Raw genomic sequence first — 24,256 nt, 5'->3', positions numbered from 1 at the left:
TGTTAAAATGTCCATGCTACTCAGTGAAATCCTATCAAAATTCCAATGCATTTTTCACAAATAGAAAAAGAATCCTAAAATTCTGTGGAACTAAATAGCCAGCACAATCTTGAGCAAGAAGAGCAAAGCTGGAGGTATCATACCACCTGATTTCAAAACATACTACAAAATTACAGTAATTGAAACAGTATGGTAGTGGCATAAAAACAGACATACAGACTAATAAAACAGAATAGAGGATCCAGAAATAAATCCACACATTACCATTCAACTGACCTTTCACAGAGGTGGTCAGAACACACAAAGGGGATGTGATAGTCTCTTCAATAAATGGTGTTGGGAATACTGGACTTCCACATGCAGAAGAATGAAACTGGATTCTTACCTCACACCATATACAAAATTAACTCAAAATGTATTTTTTTTAACTCAAAATGTATTAAAGGGTTAAAACCAGAAACTGTAAAAACTACTAGAAAAAAAAAAAAAAAACAAGGAAAAATCTCCTTGACATTGGTCTGGGCAATGATTTCTTGAATATGACTCGGAAAAGTATAGGAAGCAGAAGTAAAAATAGACAAATGAGATTGCATCAAACTAAAAAGCTTCAGCACAATAAAGAAAACAATCAACAGAGTGAAGAAACAGCCACAGAATGGTAGAAAATATTTGTAAATAGTACATCTGATAATAGCCAAAATATATAAGGAACTCAACTCTATAGCAAGAAACCAAATAACCCAATTAAAAAATTGGCCATGGAGGCGCACCTGGGTGGCTCAGTGGCTGAGCATTTGCCTTTGGCTCAGGTTGTGATCCCAGGGTCCTGGGATCCAGTCCTGCATCAGGCTCCCTGTGGGAAGTCTGCTTCTCCCTCTGCCTGTGTCTCTGCCTCTCTCTCTGTCTCTCTCATGAATAAATAAATAAAATCTTTAAAAAAAAAGGCCATGGACCTGTACAGATATTTCTCAAAGACATACACATAGCCACCAGATATATGAAAAAAATACTCAACATCGCTAATTTTTAGGGAAATACTATGTGCTGGAGTAGAATTTAGGTGAACCATTCTGCCAAAGGATGCCAAGACTGAAACAACTTCCTTAGCAATGAATGGCTAAGAGGGGCTGAGAAGGGCTCAGATGCAGATAGAGAGGGGAACTGAAGGCTTGTGATGCAAAAATAATTATGATGCCTAACAAGGAGCATCACTCCATTTATCTGTAGTCAGGGTAATGAAACTCCAAGTTTGGCATTTTCTAGTGGAGTATCCATTTACAGAAGCTTTCACGTTATTTAATCAGTCAGTATCTACCATATATACCTAATATATATATACTCAGTGATCGCATCAGACAGACTATCTGGGCATTTTTAAATTGCTATGAATATGAGGATTGAAACATAAGTCCTTTAAAAGTTATATGAAATGCTTTTTTAGGACCAAAAATAAAGGCAAATAAAGTGAAATATTTTAAGTGGTTAAAATTGAATTACAAGACCTGAATGATCATTAATCGCAATGGCTTTCATGCATTTTTAGAATCAGAACACAGTTCTCAAAAGAAATTTTATAAGGAAGCCTAATATTTTAAAATTGAGATGATTAAAGCAGCCATGGCTGAGATAGGGGTGGGAACATAACCTTCTACCACGTTCTCCCTTTTCTTTTCACCTTCTTTTCTCATGCACCCACTCCCTTTACTTGTTTCAGTACAGCCCTGATGGACATCATATAAGCCTTTGTAGTGACTTGCAGAGCAGTTTGGGAATGATTGTTCTAGCTCAGTCCTTTTGTTGAACAAGTTAGCACTCAGCATTTTCTTTCTTTACAGAATAGGTTGAACTTACTATGATCCTCTAGAAAATTGGCTCAGGTTCTAGGCCATTGTGGATGACCTGCATCCTGTAATTTACTTGAGCTGATGTTAATGACCCCCTACCTGTACATGTATCTATATTGCTGCATCTATTCCATAGTTTACAGTTTCCTGGATAATATGCAGGCATAGCTGGATACCTCTTTTTGATAGAGAGGAGAGGTTCTAATTCATGTTTTCATTCAGTTTTTCAACAAACACTAAGTATGTACTATGTAAACAAACAAAAGAACCAAACATTTAAAACACCAAGAGAGGGATCCCTGGGTGGCGCAGCGGTTTAGCGCCTGCCTTTGGCCCAGGGCGCGATCCTGGAGACCTGGGATCGAATCCCACGTCGGGCTCCCAGTGCATGGAGCCTGCTTCTCCCTCTGCCTGTGTCTCTGTCTCTCTCTCTCTCTCTCTCTCTGTGTGACTATCATAAAATAAATAAATAAATAAATAAATAAATAAATAAATAAATTTTAAAAAATAAAAATAAAACACCAAGAGATTATAAGGGAAAGGAGGGGAACTGAGTGGAAAAAATTAGAGGGAGACAAACCACGAGAGACTCCTAATTCTGGGAAACAAAGGATTGAGGAAGGGGAGGTGGATGGGTGGATGGGGTAACTGCATGATGGGCAATGAGGGGGGAACTTGATGGGATGAGCACTGGGTGTTATATGTTGGCAGATTGAGTTTAAATAAAGTAAAAAATAAATAAATAAAAATTTAAAAAATGAAAAAGCTGAAAAAAAAAAATAACCCACCACCATGGAGCTGAATGAAGAACAAGATTTGGCCTCTTCATTCAAGGTCTTAAAGGAAAAGGGACAAGATAGCCTTGTAAACAACTTCCTAGAATGCAAGGGAGAATGGAGTACTATAACTCTCTCAGAAAGAAACTGTTAGTATTGCTGAAAATAGAAGGAACAATCTGGAAGAAGATTAAATCAGCAATTAGGGCACTTTTGGGAGCCAACTTAGATGTGGGTGACAGGGCCATTACCCATGGCCAGCAGAATGTCCAGGGAATGGGCAATAACTGATTATTCTGTGGTTAAACACGGTGAAGTCTCAAGAGATCTCATCAAGAGGTGGATTGATAAAGAGGTCATTATATGGGGCTCCAAGCAGGCAAAATATCTGCTCACATCAGGGAGAGGTAGCAATATTTCTCTGAGAGCTCTCCACAGAAATGATTTTGGCTCCAGGTCTCTGTGTTATGAGCAAAACAGGAAAATCCAGCATAGGCTTCAAGGTAGGGGCCTAAGATGATGGCTTGATTGTAGGAACAAAACAGAAGATCTAATTGTTAAACTTCAAGCAGCAAATTTTATCTGAAGTTCAATTCCAGGAGTTTATAGAGTATCTTAAATTCCCATGAAGGACAGGACTAGCTTCAGCCTTATCAGCCTCAGGGAGGAGGAAAGGTGAGGCCTGGCAGGGTCATTATAATGAGCTTCTTTTCTTATTTCTAGTTCCCTGTCTATTAGCTCCTATATTCACTGTCTGGCAAGTAAGTTGTACTTTTGGATTAAGTTCTACTTTTGAATCTTATCTGGATTCTCTTTGCTCAGGTTTCCAAATTGCTCTGGGTGACATCTGCTTGTCACCAGTAAAACCAAAAGGACAGCAGGGTAGATTGCCTTGCACAGGGCAGACAGGTAATTATAGTTTTAATTTTGTTTTGTTTTTGGAAGGATCCAGGTGTCCAACCTCTTTATCTCACAAAAGAACCTTAATATATGTAGGAGTGTTGGCAGACAAGATGGCCCAGTGGGCAGTCTGCCCATCAGATGTGTTAGCCTTCTGTTACTGAAATAGTACTTCCCATGGAAGCATCACACATCAAGAATTCTCTGCTGGTCCAAAGCCCCAACAGCTTCCAAGCTAGAAGCACATTTAGAGACATAGAGACTTCTAAGTAAGCCAAGAGATACATTTCACTCTGGAGATTCAGATCTCAACACTGCTTAACCATGTGTACATAAATTATTCCTCTGAAAAGTCCTTCTTTTTGTGAAATGAAATAATTTGGAGCTCGAACCTATTGGCTAGTTGATGGTTATGTCTCTGACATGGAAGAATTGACTGCTTTGGAAATTGTGCACAATAGAATATAAGCTGAATTTTCTAGAATCTGGGATTGTCTTCCATTTCAAAGCCTTCTGTTTTGTTGCCTGTGTGCTCAGAGTGAAGTCAGAGGTGTTAAAAGCAAAGCTTAATCAAAAGTGCAGTAGGCTAAGACTTGGGTATAGGTTGAGCAGCAGCCCCAGGAGACTGTATCGGGGCGGTTTCACCAGGACTTGGAAGTACTAGTGGGTCCAAGAAAATTGATGATCAATGAAAATCAGAGACATCTGGCAAGAGGATAAATTTGAGACTTAGAAGGTAGATAGAGCTCAGAATAAGGACATGTTGTAGGACTACACTACTTTGCATAGGGACTGAATGGAATGTGTGGGTAGAACTATAATCCCTAGAAGCACTGGAGGATGGGAAAAGACGGGAGAAACCAGTCAACTCTGACACTCAGATATAGGGTCCAGAGAAAGTGCGGTTTACTACAATTAGGGAATATAATGGGAAGTGGTTGAACGGAAAGGAATAAAGCTCAGTGATTGGAACCGATTGCAATTAGGGACCCTAGAATCTCAATATAATTCCATCCTTTAAATCCCAGGGTAGTGGCATTTCAGCTATCTTCTGAGTAACCAGGCATATGGTAGGTACTATGGGAAGGGGGGTTGGAGGGGGAGGAACTTAGTTTGTTTTTGTTTTTTATGGGCAAGAAGGAAGTGCTAAAAAAAAAAAAAAAAAAAAAAAGACTTCTTGAACTTGGAGGATGCAGCTAGATCCAATCATGGATTCTTGTACAACAGCCTTGATTCTTGGGTTCTAGCAAGTATGTCTATTTTCAGGGCATTGGAAACAGAATGGCTCAGATCTGTTGTCATGAGAAGTTGTAGGATTATGAGAATTGGCACAGGATTGCAACACTGGGGAGACTGGAAAACCTGGAGAAATTGGGGACAAAACAAGGCAAAGTCTTCATGTTTCTATGGAAACAGATCTTTGAAGGCTTCCTTGATTCTAGCAGTCTCTGCCTGTTGGGCATCTAGCATACATCCTTGCATTTGTTGGGTATTTTGTTACATTAGTACATATGTTTACCTAACGTCTGCTCAGCCAGAGGATATAGCCTTTGATAGTGAGGACAGGGAACAGATAGAATTTTGTAAAGAGTTTGTCCTAGAAGCTGAAACTAGATTACATCTAGGGCTGTGATCCATTCTGGCAAGATACCAATGTTCTCAGGCATTCTACTCAACTTTATTCAATTTGATTCCATTCCATTCTGTTCCACGTCATTCCAATTTATTTAGTTTCAGTTCAGGGCTACAGCTGTGCTAGTGGAGTAGTCCAAAGATGAATAGACAAACTATTGACTCACAGGGAGTTCCATATAGTATGTTTAATGATGGACTAATCTTGTGAACTGCCCTTCAAAAAAAGCTCTGTTGTATCCTCTCATGGAGAGTCATATTATCCTCTGAAAATGTGGTGAAAGTTTATAATAAATAAACTAGTTTAATTTTGTTTAGCCTGAGTTTCCCAAAGATTTTTGGTCACAGAAAAGTTGTTATTGTTGTTAAACTAGTTATTAATAGCCCATTGAATTATTTTAAGGGAACCACAGGATTATCACACATGATGCCTTGTTGGATAATCTAGGGCTGGCCCCAAAGTTTAAGTGTCCAGGTAGTCCCCAAAAGTAAGCACTTTTAGTACAAGCTGGGGTCTCTGGGGGTTTATGAATATTGAAATGCTGGGGCTTGATCATGTAAGTGGGGTTTGGCTCCAGGACTTACTCAAGTTGTCATTAAGGTCTGGGTAGGAAAGCTGTTGTTTAGCTTTAAATTTGAAGGATTACCAGTTGAGTAGTGTAATGATTCTCATTTTCTTTTTTTGGATCAGGGAATATATATTAGAAGACATTCACATGACAATACATGCCCATGGTTATACTCAAAGGTTTACATGAATCCCACTCAGGAACCTGGCTCCTATGTGCTGGGCAAAATCCTCTGTCATTGAGTGTTAGAAGACAGTGGAGCACGCACAAGTTTGTCTTCAATTTTGCTATGTCTAGATTGGAAACATAAACAAAGGGGTTGCCTTTGTTCGATTCCCTAGTTGGAATCTGGTTATTTTGATGCCCAGTGTGTTGTCAAAGTCAGCACTGAGAGGCTGCTTCTGAATTTACTGGGCAAAATGCTTCAGATAAATATGCAGTGACGAGGAAGGTGACAGAGGAACTTAAAGCAGCAAGTGCATGCAGGTGGTTTGGTGGGAGGGCAGCAGGTAGATCCAATGGTAGGGTGAGGCAGGGAGAATCAGAGAGCAGAGCACTGAAGCTCGTTTTTCATGGCCAGCAGTAGGGGCTACCAGGAAGCCTGTTCTCATGAGAAGGGCCTGGTGATGAGGTGATGAGGAACAAGTGGTGAGGAATAACATTCCAGCTTGCAATTCCAGTTCTAGGAAGGGACTAGACAGAGAGCTGAGCTGGGATCCTGACCCCAGCACCACTGGAATTCAAACAGGGTGGGTGCTTGCAGAACAAGTAGAAACCAAGTAGCAGACTAACAATACTGCAGAACTAAATCCTCTTGTACTCAAAAAAATCTGAAGACCGGTATTTGGCCCAGGTACTAATGGAGGGGCTCAAACTTTGGAACAGGTCTCATGAGTACAGCTGAGAAATTTGCAGAGAATCATCAGTTTACACTAAGTGCTCAGTTGTTACCTCTTTGATTAATATTAGCACCATAAAGACACAATTAGAATTAAATAACTGTACTCAAATGAATTTCTGATTCCGCTGATATCCTCCCATAAAAATTCCAGTATTTCCAAGAACAAGTTAAATAGAAGCACCAGAAAATGTCAAACAGTATCAGTTTTATAGTGTGATGTGATATTGTTTGTGGTATTTTTCATGTTTCTAAATGCATTATAACATCTTGTCTATTATTCTATTATTTCATTCTTATTAAGTTTTTTTAAAAAATCCAATTATTTCCTAATTACAGAAAAAATTTTTAAAAAGATTTATTTATTTATTTTAGATAAAGAGTGCATGTGTGCTGGTGGAGGGAGGGGCAGAGGGAGAGAACCTTCAGGTAGACTCCCCACTGATTGTGGAGCCTAACTCAGGCCTCGATTCTCTGACCCATGGGATCATGAACTGGGCCAAAACCAAGAGTCGGATGTCTAACCAACCTAGCCACCCAGGTGCCCCTAGAAAATTTTTTCTTAAAGCTTCTGGTGTGATCTTTCCTTTCTCATAAACAAAATATACTTAACATTATTATTCTATCTTGTGTTTCTACTTCCCTTCCTTTCTTTATGTTTTTCTTTTTTCTTGAATGTTTATTCTTCTGAAGAGGGCCTCTAACAATGTTTTATTTAAGCTATTTGGCATTCATGCATTACAGGATTCTTGTACCCAAATAAAAATTGTATTTTTAAACAAAGTTATGTAAGATTTTTCTTCTTTTCTATGAGGTACATGGGGTGGGTATTCTATCCATTTTAGGTATAAAGAATATGAGGGATAGAGGCAAAGACTTGTTTGAGTAGTTTGTATAGGAATCAAGATTGGAATGCAGTTCAATGGTCTTTTTTCCCATAGTTCTCTGCTATATACGAAAGTTGGGATGCCCTTGGAGGGTTTTAAAAAATCTCAACATCACAGAGTCAGCCCCACACCCAGAGATTCTCCAGTGTGAACCTTGAATCAAATTTGGGTAACTGATATTTTCTTTTGTGTGCTCAGGGTTGAGAAACTCCTCCCCAAAGCCTATCCCATTGACTTGGCTTCATTATCACAGCTGGGTAGCACATTGTCAAATTCACCTTCTTGAGAGCACAGAACCAGCTTGGCCATGCAGATAAGAATGATCCCAGAAGATAAAGTTTAAAATTGGTCTTGTGAGAAGCAGATGTTAACTGTCACCTGCCAAGGAAACAGGAGGACCCTGACACTCTTTGATATATTTGGAGGTGACAAAAAAAATGACACTTTAAGTCTGTAGCTCTTCTAGGAAATATATCTGAATGCCAGCATGAGATAGAGGCCTTCAGCCTGTTCCAGATTGAGATTATGAGTACCTACTGTCACTCCTTATGTAGTAGTTTAATGAACCTTGTTACAAAGTAAACATTGACACTGTCTGAACTAGCTTTATTACTTTATTACCCAAATTGGAAATAAAGTAGGTCAAAGTCTGGTTAATGCACATGGTTACTTGAGTGGTATGTGTATACCATATATTTTTTGTAGGTATTCTGTTTATTTTATGAGAAAGATGGTATCAAGCTTCTATCTTTCACTTGGGTATTTTCCTTGGGCAAAGACTGCAATCCTTGTATTTGATTTTCAGTACGATAGGGAATCTATAACCACCCATTTCTTCTTTGTCATAGCTATGCATTTTTAATTTAATTTTTTCCCAGCTTTTTGAGATACCATTTACATATAACATTGTGTAAGTTTAATTTTTTTTTTTAATTTTTATGATAGTCACACAGTGAGAGAGAGAGAGAGAGAGAGAGGCAGAGACACAGGCAGAGGGAGAAGCAGGCTCCATGCACCGGGAGCCCGACGTGGGATTCAATCCCGGGTCTCCAGGATCGCGCCCTGGGCCAAAGGCAGGCGCTAAACTGCTGCGCCACCCAGGGTTCCCCATTGTGTAAGTTTAAAGTATACAATACAATGATTTTTATGTAGTGTTATATGGTTATTGTCATAAGATTGTTAACAGTGGTCACCTCACACAGTTATAATTTTTATTTCTTGTGATGAGAGGTTTTAAGATCTTCTCTTTAGTCAACTTTCAAATATATAAAACAGTATTAATAAGTATAGTCATCCTATTGTATATTACACGTCCAGGACTTAGAGACAAGGAATGCATGAGGACCCTAATGTCCTCCACACAAAATATGAAGCAATTGTAAGGAATTTGAGAAATTGTCTTCTCAGGTAAGAGGAGGGCACCTTCAGGATTTTGCTGTGTTTTAACCTGGGGAGAACCAACAGAATAGTTAGTGTGTAATGCTACAGTGACTGGGCCAAGGATACAGCTCAGAGGTTAACTGGCTGTCTCAGACTTTCCTAAAAGTAGATTCTGAGACAAGAACATGGGTCCAAATATTTATTTAGGAGGTAATGCCGGAAAGGATGATATGGAAGTTGGGGAATAAGACATGAAAGTTAATAAAGGGCTTGTTCATGAATGGATTATTAGGCTGGGCAATGGAGTTCACTCCTGCTGGGGACCCTCTCAGTTGCACAACTAAGGGGCAAAAAAGTTATTTGTAACTTCCAAGTCTCATTCCTTTTTGTACTGCCCGGCCAAGAGGTGCTTGTGCTATCCAATGTAGGAGAACTGTGGTAGCTTCAGGTGCTTTCTGGGTGGGCAGAAAGCACCTGCTCAGGATATCATTGTCCTCAAGGCATAGAATCTAATCCTAGATGTGCCTCTGATGTGCCAGGCTGACTATTGATCTACTATGCACACTGCAGAGTTGAGGATGGTGGGATATCCAACTTGACTGAATATTTGTACAGTGTTGATGACTTTCATTGCTAATAAATGATTTTGGCACTAGAAAAATTTTGACATGTTAATTAAAAAGAAAACAACCCGAGCTTATTTAATCCTTTCAAGTTGATTTGCATGTTTGGGAGGCTGTAGTATTTGTTGTGTGTGAGTGCATGTGTGCTTGCCTACTTGAAAGTATGCATAAGTCTTAATTATTAAAGGAGGACTAGTTGTACATGTCAGTGTATATATGATATAAAACGCCATGCTTATTTGTGAACATGTGAACTTAAGAGGAAATGGCAAAATGTCTTGATTAGAAAATTGCCCTTTTACCCAACGTGATATGTGTAATATGAAATATTTCTTTGAAATGGATCCGAGGTCAGTAGCAGCTAGATGGAAACCATGTGCTTTTCTTGGGCCTTTTCAAAAACTCTTTCTAATGGAGTGGTCTGCATGTTAAAATTAGGAACAGAAAGGCTGACCACACCAAAGGCCTCCTCACATTGTAGAAATTTGACGCCCTTGGTAATGGTCACAAGGAATGAAAGCCAGTGTAGACAGCCATGTTCAAGTAAACTTCTCTTTCCCACATGATCCAGTGGAAGGTCAGCCAACCCAGCAGAGCATAATGTTGAAGGTGACAGCCCTATGAATCAGAGTGGGCACCTTAGAAAGCCGTTTGTGTCAATACTGGGGATTAAAAAAATACAGGTGGAGATTAAGAATGAATCAACCATCAAATCCACTCTTTCAAATGACCAATAGACAAAAAAAATGGGCTCATCATTTTTCACCATTTGTCATCAAATTCTTTCTGGTTTGGTGGGTTAACAGCCTAATTACTTTTAAACTGTGTTAATAGAAAGGCTATACATGGTTTTCTTGCCATTTAGTTGCATTCTCAGCAGGTTTAGGGGAGATTAAGGCTTGAAGAAAAACATAATTCCAATAGCCCATATTGTATGAATGTATTAAAATGTGTGTGGCGTCTTTGTCATTTTAAGCTTTTCTATCTCTCTGTCCTGTGTTCCTTCCCATATGTATATAAAATAAACATATATACAGAAAGTAGACATTTTAAATATATATACACTGTATCACTCAAGATCCAGTTGACAAAGCAGAAGCCATGCAAGTAATTTTCACAGAAGTCTTAACTACAGGATTTATTAAACAGATATCAAAAGACTAGAATTTGCTAAAGAACGAACTGATATTGTTAGCAGTTACTACCTCGTAGGCTACAGGAAGAAAGAGAAAAACCTGGGTTTCTGAGAAGCTTGAAGTAGAGACCCTGAAAAGCTGAATCTAAGGGAATGCAGTGAGAGTTCTTGGAGTGTGGGGCATCAATAAATACTGTGCATAACTACAGAATTGGAGGCTGGACTCAAAAGCCAGTAACAGGTGGAGAAGCAAGCCTAACTGTGTGTGCTTATTGGAACAGCAAGCCAACAATGGAAAGAGTCAAGACTTTCTCCCTCTTCCTATCTTGCAGTCTCTCTCTCTAGTGTCCCTTACTGCTCAGTCTAGCAGAGAATAACACAGAAGTATAGTTTGCATAGTCCCAGCCCTGACATCCAAATGAATGTTGAGAAGGTGGGCTTGGGGATGAAGCACAGTAGCTTAATAATACATGTGTATGCATTGATTGAACCATGTGGAATTACTGATGATCAACTAACATATATTTTTTAAAAAGATTATTAGAGTGTGTGGGAGGTAGGAGGGAGGTTGCAGGGAGAGAGAATTTCAAGCAGACTCTGTGCTGAGCCCGGGGCCCCATGTGGGGCTCGATCCCATGACCCTGAGATCATAACCTGAGCTGAAACTGAGAATTGGATGCTTAACTGACTGTACCACCCAGATACCTCAACTAAAATATTTTTTGTCTACAAAAACGGCAATTTCGTATGGTTCAAACAAGCATAGGTATGTAAATGATCTATTGTATGTAAATATGTTCTGTGTGTTCATACTTTCACACCTTATAAATGTATATATATATACACATAAAGATATTTAAGGTAGAAGGAGCCATCTCTACACTTAATTATGTCAGAGGAAGCTGGTGCCATTCTCTGAATAAGATTATATATATGTGTATCTCAGCCTGTCAATTGGGTTATATTTATCCTGGCCTTTATGATGAATATACCGATATATTTTTTGCACAATACCTTTTACCACTGTAGTGTTTTCCCATCGTGGATATGTCATTTGGTTCATCATCCTGCTGCCTTTGTTGTGACTTGGTGAGCCTTTCAAGGGTCCCCAGTGAACATGTTCTAGAAGTGAAGCTTGATTTAAAAGTTTCCTCCATGTCTAGATTAGTAGAGGAAACATAGTTGTTTCAAGAAGTTCCTTTAAGGATTTGAAGCCCTCCCAATTGCTGCTGCTATGTGGCTGTCATGATGTTTTAGTGTAGAGTTGCTGTCTCTTAGAAAGGCCGTTGTTTATCTTTGTTTGGTTACCTGTGTGCATTTTTGGGTTGGGCTCTCCTAGTCTAAAAGGAGAAAGGTATGTTTGAGTTTTCTTTATGGGGAGTGATTCAGAGGCCGTTGAGTAAGTTACCAGTAAAGGCACATGGTGTGCTCGTTACAGGCCATGTGAAGACTCCTTGAGTGCCTGTCAATGGCTATTGTGCTTCTCCTGAGGGCCATTGTGTGAATTCCTATTTTGTTTACTTGTTTCCCATCACTCTACTTATTAGAATGTAAGAGAGGTGAGTGAACCTGCAGAAAGAGGCAGCTCTTAATCTAAAAGATTGCTGAAGTATTTGTGTAGCTCCAATGTGCAGCTCATTTCAGGGAATCCCGCAGAGAGCTTTCCCAATGTGGGCATTTTCTTTTGTACAACTCACTGTCCTTTCCTTAGCTCTTGGAGCCTTAAGTCCCCTCTTTCCTTTGACAAGCCAATGCCACAATTTCAAAGTGATTCAGCTGGTGTCCCAGCAATGCCTTCTAATTCTACTTCTTTCACAATAGCAGGGAGCAGAGGAAACTGACAAATGGGCTATTTTTGAACGAGAAGTTGGCCCAACTGTCAGGAGTAATAGCAGCCGAGTAATGTTTGTGGGATAGCTTGCTCATGAAAGATGACTTTATAATTGCCTTCCAGATCCCCAGGATAAGAGTGTATGTTGAAATCGGCATAACCCTCTCAGGCTTTCAGACTCTGACCTTCAGAGGCCCAGCGGACGTGCCAGCAGCATATGCACTTGGCTGTTCATATGACCATCATCCCCACCGTTTACTCAGATGTGTTCTGGGCATTTTGTTTACCCCTCAGCTTGTCTGTTTGTGCCCTCTAAGAGATCAAATGGCACCTATTAACATGTGGTGGCCTCTTTCCAGAGGGACTTGGTACTGCCTTTACTGCTTATAAAATCCTTTTGTGTTTGATCCTCTTGGCACTTTCCTTTCTTTCTTCCCATCTGTCAGTGGGCTTTTGTACCCCGTGGGTCAGCATATCAACACTTCAGTCTTCCGTCCCTGAATACAGCTCCTGTTTCTGATGTCCTTTCACTGGGGAAGCCTGTTGGAACAATTTGCACAAGGCAAGTAGGAGAGCCCAAGTAAAAGAAGAAAACAAAAAACAAAACAAAACAAAAAAAACAAAACAAAAAACAAAAAAACAAAGCCCACTCAAAAACCACTGCATTCAATTCAGTGTCATTTAATTGGTACCCTGATAAGGCTCCTGCTGAAATGGTATTCTTTCCTGGATCGTAGTAGGTTCACATTCCTATCTTAGGAATGAGTGCTTGCTGTAGAATTGAACTTCTTTGGTACAAAGCAAAGATGAATTCTAGAAATCCATTCTTTGCTGCAAAGATGGAATATTCTAAATAAAATGATGGTGCTCTGTCTCATTTGCTTCTTCTGTTAAACATGTGAATTTTGTGGGATGTGTCTAACACTGGGGCAAAATACACTGAAGGAAATAGATTCTTAGCTTTTCCTGATAATTCTCAAACCCTTTCACTATCCCTATGTAATTAACTTACTTGTTCTCAATCAGATAGTTACTAAAGGGGACCTGGGGTGAGGTGTGCATTGACTCTAGTCAGCAGGCAGGATGGCAAGCGATTTATGTGAGTGGCCTTCTGATGAAAAGATGAGCATGTTTCTATCTGTAAACTGGAACATTCCTTAGCTTAGCAGTAAAAATAATGGGACAGGGTTTATGTGTCTTGCAGTTTTCAAATTTCCATCTTAACATTAGGACGGTTAAAATAAATGACATTAAAACTGAGACTTAGTAGTTCAGCACCAGTGGAATGTGAGAATGTTAGAGAGCCTCACAGTGCAGTCTGTGAGCCCTCTGCATCAGAATCACCTGGAATGTTTCACAGATATGCAATTTCCAAGGCCCACCTAAGACTGCTGATTCAAAATACTAAGGCCCTTGGGGTCCATACATTTCATAAGCATTTCCAATTATTCTAACTCACACCAAAGTTTGAAAATCACTCTTCTAGAAGGCCAAATGATAATTCTAAGTGGGATCAGCAAAAGTAAAAAAATTCCCTCTGCCTTGAATATAGTGTTTTAATTATGCCAGGAAGTATAACCATGTTTATCTGTGAAAATAATTTATTTGGAGGAATCTAATGAAAAGATTTAGTTTTGGGAGTTTTTTTTCCCCCAAAACTAGTTTGACAAGACTACTTGACCATATTCTCTTTTATGTGTTCTTTACTTTTATCTCCATGCAATTCTGTTCGTTTAGTATTTTAAGCACAACACCAAGAGTAGAATAATCATCTCCTCTTTATTATCCACAGGGCTATGTCAATGGAGATATTAAAATAGCTAAACATTAATCGGCAAACCCATATTTTAACCCTAGCTATGAAGCATTAATTTCTCCAAAGCATTAATCTAGGAAGCCTTAGTGAGGGGATCTTGTGATTGGAGAATGAATTCTTATAAAATAGCTCGCACTCAGATTGTAGCTGAAGAAAATGTGTATGTAGCCTGTCAATTTTTTTTCTCCCCATTTAAATGAAAGTACAACATGAAAATCAATTTGATGAAGACTTAACTAAAAAGTCTGGTTAATTGAGGCTTTATCATACATTGTTCTGAATCAAAACTAAATTATAAGTGTCTGGTGTAAAGGAGACAGCTGCTTTTATCACAGATGTATTATCCTGCCACTCTGGCTGTCCTCACATCTCATGTTGGTGAAACACCACAGAAAGTAAAACAGGCTCCCAGAACAGAGTTATTTCCATAGCCTCCTACACAGTATTCCCTTTGGAGCAAGCAATTTGTCTGCACTCAACTTTTCCCTGTTGGTTTTCTGAATCAGACAGGCTTTCCCCAAACCCCTAAAGCTATTAATCCTGTTAATCTTTGTCCTTCACAAGTGAATCTTTTGTGATGCTTGTTACTGGACTTGGGTTGCTGTCTTTTTCACCTTTTCATTCTTCTTCTTCTTCTTCTTCTTTTTTTTTTTTTTTTTAAATGAACAATAAGAGCAAACAGCTTGAGATAAAAGGGGGAGTGAGGAATGATGACCTCTGATTGGTCAGTCATGATGACACAGTTTATGGGTTTGGAGGATTCCGTTGTCAAGAGCAACAGGGCAGGATCACTTCTGTAAGGAAATAATGTGATCACATGGCAAAGAGGTAAGGATGAGAGAAACCACAAGGTTTCTGCTGCTGAACAATGACCAAGTTCACTGGTGTTCTCAGGTGCATGGGAGAGAATAGGCCCTCATTGTTAAGGCAGCATCAGCACCTGTCTTTGTTTCTGTTTCCCTTGCTGCAGCATTAACACTATCTTGTCAGTCTGGAGACAGGTTGGCATAGGACATAACCACTGATGGATAGTCAGTCAGTGTACCATACAGCTTGTCCTTATTGATACATATCTTTGCACACTCCTGCATTAGGTATATAAGTAACTAAAATATTTACGAATCACTGTGTTTTATAATGTCCAGTTTAACTCTTCCGCTGACTAGTTATTTGTCTTAAGATCATGCTATGCTGAGAACTAAAGGCTCAACACCTAAAACTTGGCAAGTTATGAACACTGGTTTTTAAAATATTTATTTTCCCCCTAATTCCAGGTGAAATTTTCTTTTTTATCTTCTTTTTTTTTTAAGCGAAGTAATATACATTGTGTACCTACAATCTAATATACAGTCAAATAACTACCATCTAGAGTAAGATGTAGAACATTTCTGGTAGTCCCAAAGCTTTCATCTACCCCTTCCCAGTCAATACCCATCTCCACTCCAAGAAACACTATTCTAACTTCTATTCCCAGAGATAAATTTTGCCTATTCTTGAACTTTAGAAAGATGAAATGATACAGGATTTATGCCTTTGGGTCTGGTTTCTTCTACTTATGTCTATGAGATTCAGCCTCGTTGTTGCATTCTTCTTCATAGTTGTTTAATGTTTTGTTGTGTGATATACTACAATTTATTCATTCTGTTGCTGCTGGATACTGGGTTGTTTTCAGTTTGGAGTTTCAATGAGAATTCTTATACAACTCTTTTTGTTTATATGCAAAGAATCATTGAATATACCCAGAAGATAAGAAGTGCTGAATTATAGGTTGGGTGCCAACGTTTAGCTCGAGGAGATATTGTCTGATAGTTTAATATTCTTTTAAGTTATTAATGTAAATTCAATTTATTTATTTTCTTAAAGATTTATTTATTTATTCATGAGAGACACAGACTGAGAGAGAGAGACAGAGACACAGGCAGAGGGAGAAGCAGGCTCCTTGCAGGGAGCCCAATGTGGGACTCGATCCTGGATCCCAGGATCACGACCTGATCCGAAGGCAGGCGCCCAACCACTGAGCCACCCAGGCATCCCGTGTAAATTCAATTTAGACAGTAGAAATGATAGGCTTAAAATATTTAGATTAGCCACAATATTAGACTAGATTGAAAATATCACTCTGGGTCAGTATTCCCAATCTCAAAGATTATGGTTAGCAAATTAGGTAATGATTGAATGCCATTTTTTATATATAGTTGTCCATCTGATTTAAAGAAAAATAACTGTAAAGGAGATAAAACTTGCTTATGAATCAGAATCAGCTGCGTATCTTTTGGCTTAATTATTTCCATGCATTTAAAGCTAGGCAAAGGCATGAAATATCATTACCCTCAGAAATTACAGGTTGAAACCCTACTCAGGATCATGCAACTCTCCATCTTTCAAGGTAAAGAAAATGAGGGTGAGACAAATTTATTTGGGATAAGAGGAATTTTGAAAACAGAAGCCTTTTTCCAACTTGGAAACAAGTACCATATTTCTGTGAAATTCACAGACCCTGCCCCCAAATAAGAAGAGTACAAAACTGGGTGTTGGAACACATTTAAAAAAAAAAAAAAGCAGAAGGGTGCTCTTTAATTTTTTTGAGAAGTAATTACATGTCTCTTATCCCAAGAAAGAAATCTTGACTTCTCTTATAAATGAAACATTCTATTTCATCAGGAATAGCTTTTAAAAATCCACAAAATCAATAGACTAATATCTGTTGACTTGATGTGAAAACCTTGACCGTGTATCTCTTTTTATGTTAGAGATCATTGAAGATACAGGAATGAAGACAGTGCCTGTCTGGAGGAGTTGTCAGTTTAGCCCAGAGGAGGAAAGAAACTCATGAAATCATTATAGAGTTAGTTTTAACTATGCAGGGTTGATCACAAGAGCAACAAGTATCCTGAGAAAGGGGTGATTGATGTGGGCTAGTAGTAAGAAGTCATGTTTAAGGCCAGTATTGAAGGATACAGGGGAATCTCTGTGAAGGGAAAGAAGGGAAGTCTCTTTAGAAGAATCCTGTGGAGAAAGAGGAAGTAGAATAATCCTTGAGTAAAAGCATAGGAGAGGAAATTCAAGAATTTAAAAGAGGGGATAATTTTCCCATTTCAGGTTCTTTTTAAAGTGGTGTGGCTTTAGAGCAGTGAGTATATTGTAGTGATTCACAACTTTTATTATTGTGTATAACCTGAGAAATGTGGATTCCCAGACCATAACCTAGGACTGTGTTGTATTTGTCATCTATTGCTGTGTAAAAAACCGCCCCAAATCCAAAGGCACACAATGATCATTTATTCACACACTCAGAGTTATGCAAGTTTGGCTCACATATGCTCCATGTATGTCCATTATGAGACCCAGACCAACAAAAATACACTGGGGGCATATTCTTCTCATGACAGAGGTTGGAAGATCTCACAGTGGATTCCTCTGGTGGCATATGCTGGAAACTTCCACTCACATTCCCCTGGTCAAAAAAGATAACATGGCCAAGCCCAGTATGAATGGTACAGGGAAATAAAATCTGCTTTTAGTGGGAAGACCTGCCAACTCACATGGGAGAAGAGATGGATGCAGGAAGGGGTGACAAATTAGGAATAATTCAAAGAACCACAGATATTAAAATATTATATATAATCCTCAGAAAAACCTCATGGAGTTGACTTTATTATTATTCTAACTTACAGGTAATGAAATGGAGGCATGGAAAGGCCAGGAGACTTACCCAAGATAATCCTTGTTAATAAGTGACAAAGATACAGTTCTAAATGTATTTAAAGCTTAATATAACCTCAGTAACACAAAATATTTAATTAAGTCCCTAGAAGAGGCTCTGGATAGTAGTATTTTGCATTTCACTTGAGCCATACTCTCAAGATCTCTTCATTACTTATACCTCAAACCTCTATTCCTCAAGGTGGCTGTTTTCAGTCTCTTGCCTGGATCCCTATATATACACAAAACTTTTTTTTTTAAGATTTTATTTATTTATTAATGAGAGACAGAGAGAGACAGAGAAAGAGAGAGAGAGAGAGAGAGAGAGAGGCAGAGACACAGGCAGAGGGAGAAGCAGGCTCCATGCAGGGATCCCGACGTGGGACTCGATCCTGGATCTCCAGGATCAGGGCCTGGGCTGAAGGCGGTGCTAAACTGCTGAGCCACCTGGGTGGCCCACACACAAAACTTTTGATCTCAGAAAGAACTCTGGCCAGATCTGGCCTTCTATCCTTTCTTTGTCTTTTCCTCTCCATTATGGATATCAGTTAGCCCAAGAAGTTCTCTGGTATTGTAGAACATTTAAAATAATTGAAAATAGCTTAGATGTAACCAATCATTGCCTTATAATGAGATATTAAGCCAGTCATTAAGAAGATATGTTTCATTGTTCCTACAGTAACTTGCTTCTCACCAAGAACATCTGATGTTTGTTTTTCCACACTTTATAGGATATTAATGAAAAGTTGAACTCACTTTGCTAAGTGCTGATGGTTTGACCCTCACTCTGCTCACCTGAGAGCCCCATTTAATCTCATTTCTTTGCCTTTGCCTCCTCCATCTCTCACTTCTAGTGATAAATCGTTTGTACAGCCTGAATCTCTGGATCCTAAATTTTCCCAAATACGGAAACATTCTTTGGCAACTATCAGGGCCAAAACCAAGAAAATTCACTGCTACCCCTTGCCTACATATTCCCGATTCCAGAGGTTAATAACTCACTGACCCAAGATGAGTTGGGATGTCTCAAAAGGCATTGTTGTGTGTGTTTGGTATTTTATGGTGATGTAGATTGCTTGGGCCTCAGAGTTTAAAGATGATTGTGTACTAGTTTAGAAACTGCCTGATGATATTTCCTGACACACAGCTCATTGAGGAGGGCATCAAAGCAGATAATGCTCAGCAGTGCCTTGCCCTTTGGATGGATGGGTCAGCCTTGAAAATGGCACTTTAAAGAGTGTTTGAAGGACCACTTGGCCTTTCTCTGCCCTCTGGGAGGTGCTCCTGAATATGGGCAGAGGCGCCTGACCTTCTCAAGGGCCCATTGTCCTCATCTACTCTCTGTCTTCTTCTTTCACCATTATTACCCATTTCAGTTTTAGTAGACTTTAGTATTTGTCTATTACCATTTACATTTGTACGTATGGGATATCTGGTCCACCAACCATTAGTATAGCAAGCGACATTAAAAAATGTGAAACTAATAAAATATTTTGGAACTTAACCAGAGGCAAGAATGGATGGGGGACATGAAATATAAATTTGAAGTAAATTATAATTTTTGTTTATAATTACCTTTTTATAACATTCAAAATTTATCATTTTTAATTAAAAAGGCTTTTAACTGAAGTATGTCTCATTAAGTATATCTTGTTATTAGACACTTTTAATTTCTTAAATGTAATGCACCTTTGTTTAATACATAGTTTTCTCAGTTGGTTATTTCCTTTTTCTTATGTTTTAATGAAGCAGCAGTATATCTGTAGCCATAGCCATAGTTATGTCTGTGTCTATATTTGCATTAGATTACTTTTTAAATTTTATTATTTTTTATTTTTTTAAAGATTTTATTTGGGATCCCTGGGTGGTGCAGCGGTTTGGCACCTGCCTTTGACCCAGGGCGTGATCCTGGAGACCCGGGATCGAATCCCAGGTCGGGCTCCTGGTGCATGGAGCCTGCTTCTCCCTCTGCCTGTGTCTCTGCCTCTCTCTCTCTCTCACTGTGTGCCTATCATAAATAAATAAAAATAAAAAAAATAAAGATTTTATTTATCTATTCATGAGAGGCACAGAGAGAGAGAGAGAGAGAGAGAGAGAGAGGCAGAGACACAGGCAGAGGGAGAAGCAGGCTCCACGCAGGGAACCCGACATGGGACTCCATCCCAGGTCTCCAGGATCATGCCCTGGGCTGAAGGCGGTGCTAAACTGCTGAGCCACCAGGGCTGCCCAGGATTACTTTTTTAAAATGGAAATGCTTGTTCATTTATTAGCCCTATCATACAAACTCCTCTTTTGAATAATTAATTTTTTAGGTGAGTTGTTTTTGTCTTGGAGAATTCTTTAGCAATCAACTGCAAGATGAGCTAGTCTTAGCTTTTGGAAATGCTTGCATGCTGTTCTAGCTTATTGTAGACAGCAAGAATACTCTAGCCAATTTCCCCAAAGCCTAACCTCTCAGGAATGATAACTTTGCATTTGTTTCAAAATGAAGAGAGGTAACTTTTCCCTACATTAAGTTTACAAAGATGTTGCTACTTTTTTTGGTGTTAGCCTTGTCACTCAAATTAACAAAAGAACTTCTGCAGGGATTTTTGATATTTGCATAATAAGGAAATTCTTTCTTAAAGTTACATAAATTCTACAAATTTTGAGGGTCCTTCACAACAGAGGTAAACAGGCAACCATTAAAACATTTATAAAATGATTATCTACATTGTGTAGTATATACATATATCTAATCATGTGTGTACCTGGAACTACTGTAATATTATATATCAATTATATCTCAATAAAAATATTTTTTAAAACCAAAACTGAAAGACATTTTTTTAAAAGATTTTATTTATTTATTCATGAGAGACACACACAGAGAGAGAGAGAGAGAGAGAGAGAGAGGCAGAGACATAGGCAGAGGGAGAAGCAGGCTCCATGCAGGGAGCCCGATGTGGGACTGGATCCCAGGATTCCAGGACCACGCCCTGAGCTGAAGGCAGGCACCAAACCACTGAGCCACCCAGAGATCCCCTGAAAGACATCTTAAGTGATTCTTTGAACCACTCTTAATTTGGTAGGCTCCAAATATTCATGGTAATAAAATATCTGCATACATTTCAATCATTGTTTTAAAATTGCATACCTGTTACTCATAGAAAAATTGAGATCAATTTTGTTAGTAAACTTTCCCCAGCTCTCATTGCCAGGAGGAATCACTACTCTGAAAACAGAAGATTCTCTACTGTTGTTTTATGAAAGTTCCTTTGACTTCAGATTTAAAAATCATGATCTTTTTATAGTTCCGGTCTTTTGTGGGAACCAGCCTGTCCTCCTTCAGCTGTGACCAGATAGAAAGGCAGACCAGGCATGAGAGGGTGAAAAAGGGAGATGCTGGTACCATTGGCTCTTGTTTTAACTGATGACATTGCTTTTACTGCTTCTCAGGCTTTCTATGCTTTCCTGATGGTGGCAAGGGTCAGGTCATTCCTAGGAATCTGTATTCGGGACTTAGGACAACCACACACTCCCCACAGGCTCTCCACTGCCTTCTGAATTAGGAAAAGCTTCAGCACAAATATCAGAAATAACTGCCCTGCTCTGAAGGGAAATCTGAAAGCAACTCTGAGAGTCAAATTCGAAATGTCATCTCCTACCTTTAAGACTTTAGTGACCTTTTCATCCTTCAGGAGTCTCCTGCTCTATTCTTTAGTTCATTCAACAAGATTACTGAAATTTTCCAGCCACCAAATAAATGCAAATAAAAACTAAAATGACCAAAATATAAAACAATGACAACGTCAAGTGGCACTAAGATGTGAAGCTACTAGAATTCTGATACATTTTTGTTACAAATGCCTTGTTTTGTTACGTTTCATTTGTGCATGTATATGTACTTACTTTTTAATTTACACTTATTCAGAATAAAATAATTTCAATTTTTCTTATTATATCCCTTCCCATCTACTTCCAATTATATTTATGGTTTTGTAAGTAAATCCCCTCAAATCTACCCATTACTAAAGAGTACAAGTTAGTTTCTGGTGTATTTTTAATAGGTGAAAGCCTCCCTCTTTGAGTATAGGCTTCTAAAAACTTAATTTTCAAAGGCAGTAGAGAGTTTTGTTGGGATTTGTGATGTCCCTTTTGTCAAAGCAATTTTGTCAGCTTCATTTTCCCTAAGCTGTTTCCAGGTGTACCTTTTAGAAACTCAAGAGTGATCTCTTAGCATTTTCTCCTTCATTTGTCAGGAGACATGATGGTCTTTAGGACTAGTGAGGGCTGTGGAGGAATATGCAAAGATATGGAAGGTCTCTTGAATATTTTTAGCTTGATAATATGGATATATGTGGGCAGTGTCTACACAGGCTTGTCACCATGAGATGTCAGGTATAGTCCTGTGATTTGTTTTAGCCAATTATAGGAGAAGTGATTACATATTACCTTTAGGGACAACTTTAAGAGCCAGTACATAATTCACCATACTCTCTTTCCATTTGCTGTGGTGACCAGTAATATTCAAATAGAAGCTCTTTTGTCAGCCTGTTTCCCAGCATGAGGGCAGTGCTGAACATAGCCCCCAGCTGACCCATGATGGCCATGTAGCATGAACAATAAATTAAACCTTTGATGTTTTAGGCCACTGAGTTTTCTTTGTTTTTGTTACTGCAGCATAACCTAGCTCATCCTGAACTTTTCAGATGGGTCCAATAATTGGTCCCTGAAAGACCAATTTTATTAACATACTCCAAACAACAGGGCTTCATACATCAGAGAGCACAGTCATTCCCAGGAGACAAAAAGGCCTGGAAAGACACCTGATGATTCAGAATCCTGAGGCACAGAGGAAAAAACATCCTTCCTTGCCCTGACATTCTTTGCCAAACTCCCGAGCCCAAGCGAAGCATGGCTCAGTGATTCACAGTGTGAGTAAGGTCACAGAGAATCAATAAACCATTGCATTTCATATCAGTAGTCCAACAGTCTTTCCAGTTGTCCATGGATAAAGGCTTTGAAGGGTTCAGTGGAGTTTTCTGGTAAATCATAGTTTATTCTACTTTAGACTTGAGACTGTCTAGTGCTTCTCACTGCCCATGATAAGGAATGAAACTAATGCACTGTGAAAGTAGTTGTTTAAATGATAGGTACAGATACTCTTATTATATATACTTGTGGCCCTGGTCAGTTCTCTCTGGGTCTTCTACTCTGATTTGTTATTTTTAAAATTGGGAGTCTAAAGTCTAGAGAAGTGACCAAGTCACAGCTATACACAAATAAATGTCAGAGTCTGATCTGGAATCCAAGATCTGGAATCCAAGACCCATTAGAGGATCCTTGACACACACTAGACTGTGTGTCTGCTTGGAACCAGAACAGAAGGGAAGGGTGGGTCATTCTTTTTCTTGGTTCATAAAACTCCTGCAAGTGATCTCTGGATGGACTATGAAGGCTTTTTACACTAGTGCCTGGTTGGGACCCCTAACTAAGAGAAGCTAGATAGTTTGGGGATTGGGGAGTGAAGGTAGAAAAGGGAAAGCCATTGACTTTACAACTCAGACTTTATCAGTTGTAGAATAAAAGAGTTATCTCAGCCACTGCTGGTTATCACTGGGGAAACCATGCTGGAATGAGAACAAGGTGAGGTCAGGAGCCTTCCAACTGATTACAAGCATGAGTTCAGCTCTCAGGTCTTAAGAGAACTGCTGTAAATGATGAGTGGCTCACAGTCATTGACTTGGATAAAAAGAAAATTGGCTGGCTTCCCCTTTGCTTATCAGTGAGCTTGTGTATTAGAAGCTAGCTGAAAGGGGAGTGGGGGGCAGGGAATAGATGAGGAGAGTTGCAGAAAACATCCCTAAAGGAGATGGTACCAGGTGATCCAATGCCCCTGAGGGTTTCTTTTTCATGCCTCCAAAATGTTTGGCCTCTCACTAGAAATCTAGTTTCTTTCTTTTCCTATTTTTGCTCAGATAGTAGGATGACAAAGTGTGGAAGTCATCAGAAGTAGAATGGGTGAAATGGTGTGGTGCCCATGATCTTTTATCCCAGCCAAACAGTTTTTGGCTGAAACTTGCCTGACTTGGGCGCAGATTACATCTTTGTATATATGCCTGTATGTCTGTGTATTTACTTTTTAGTTTACTTTAATTCAGAATAAAATAATCCCAATGGTTGCTTTGTCTTATTTATATTGCTTTGCTTCTCATTTACTTCCATTTATATCTGTGGTTCAGCAAGTAAAAACCAAAATGTACACTCTCTATTAAATGATG

Source organism: Canis lupus, chromosome 26 (assembly GCF_048164855.1).
Source record: "Canis lupus baileyi chromosome 26, mCanLup2.hap1, whole genome shotgun sequence".
NCBI lineage: Eukaryota > Metazoa > Chordata > Mammalia > Carnivora > Canidae > Canis > Canis lupus.
This window is presented reverse-complemented; position numbering follows the sequence as displayed.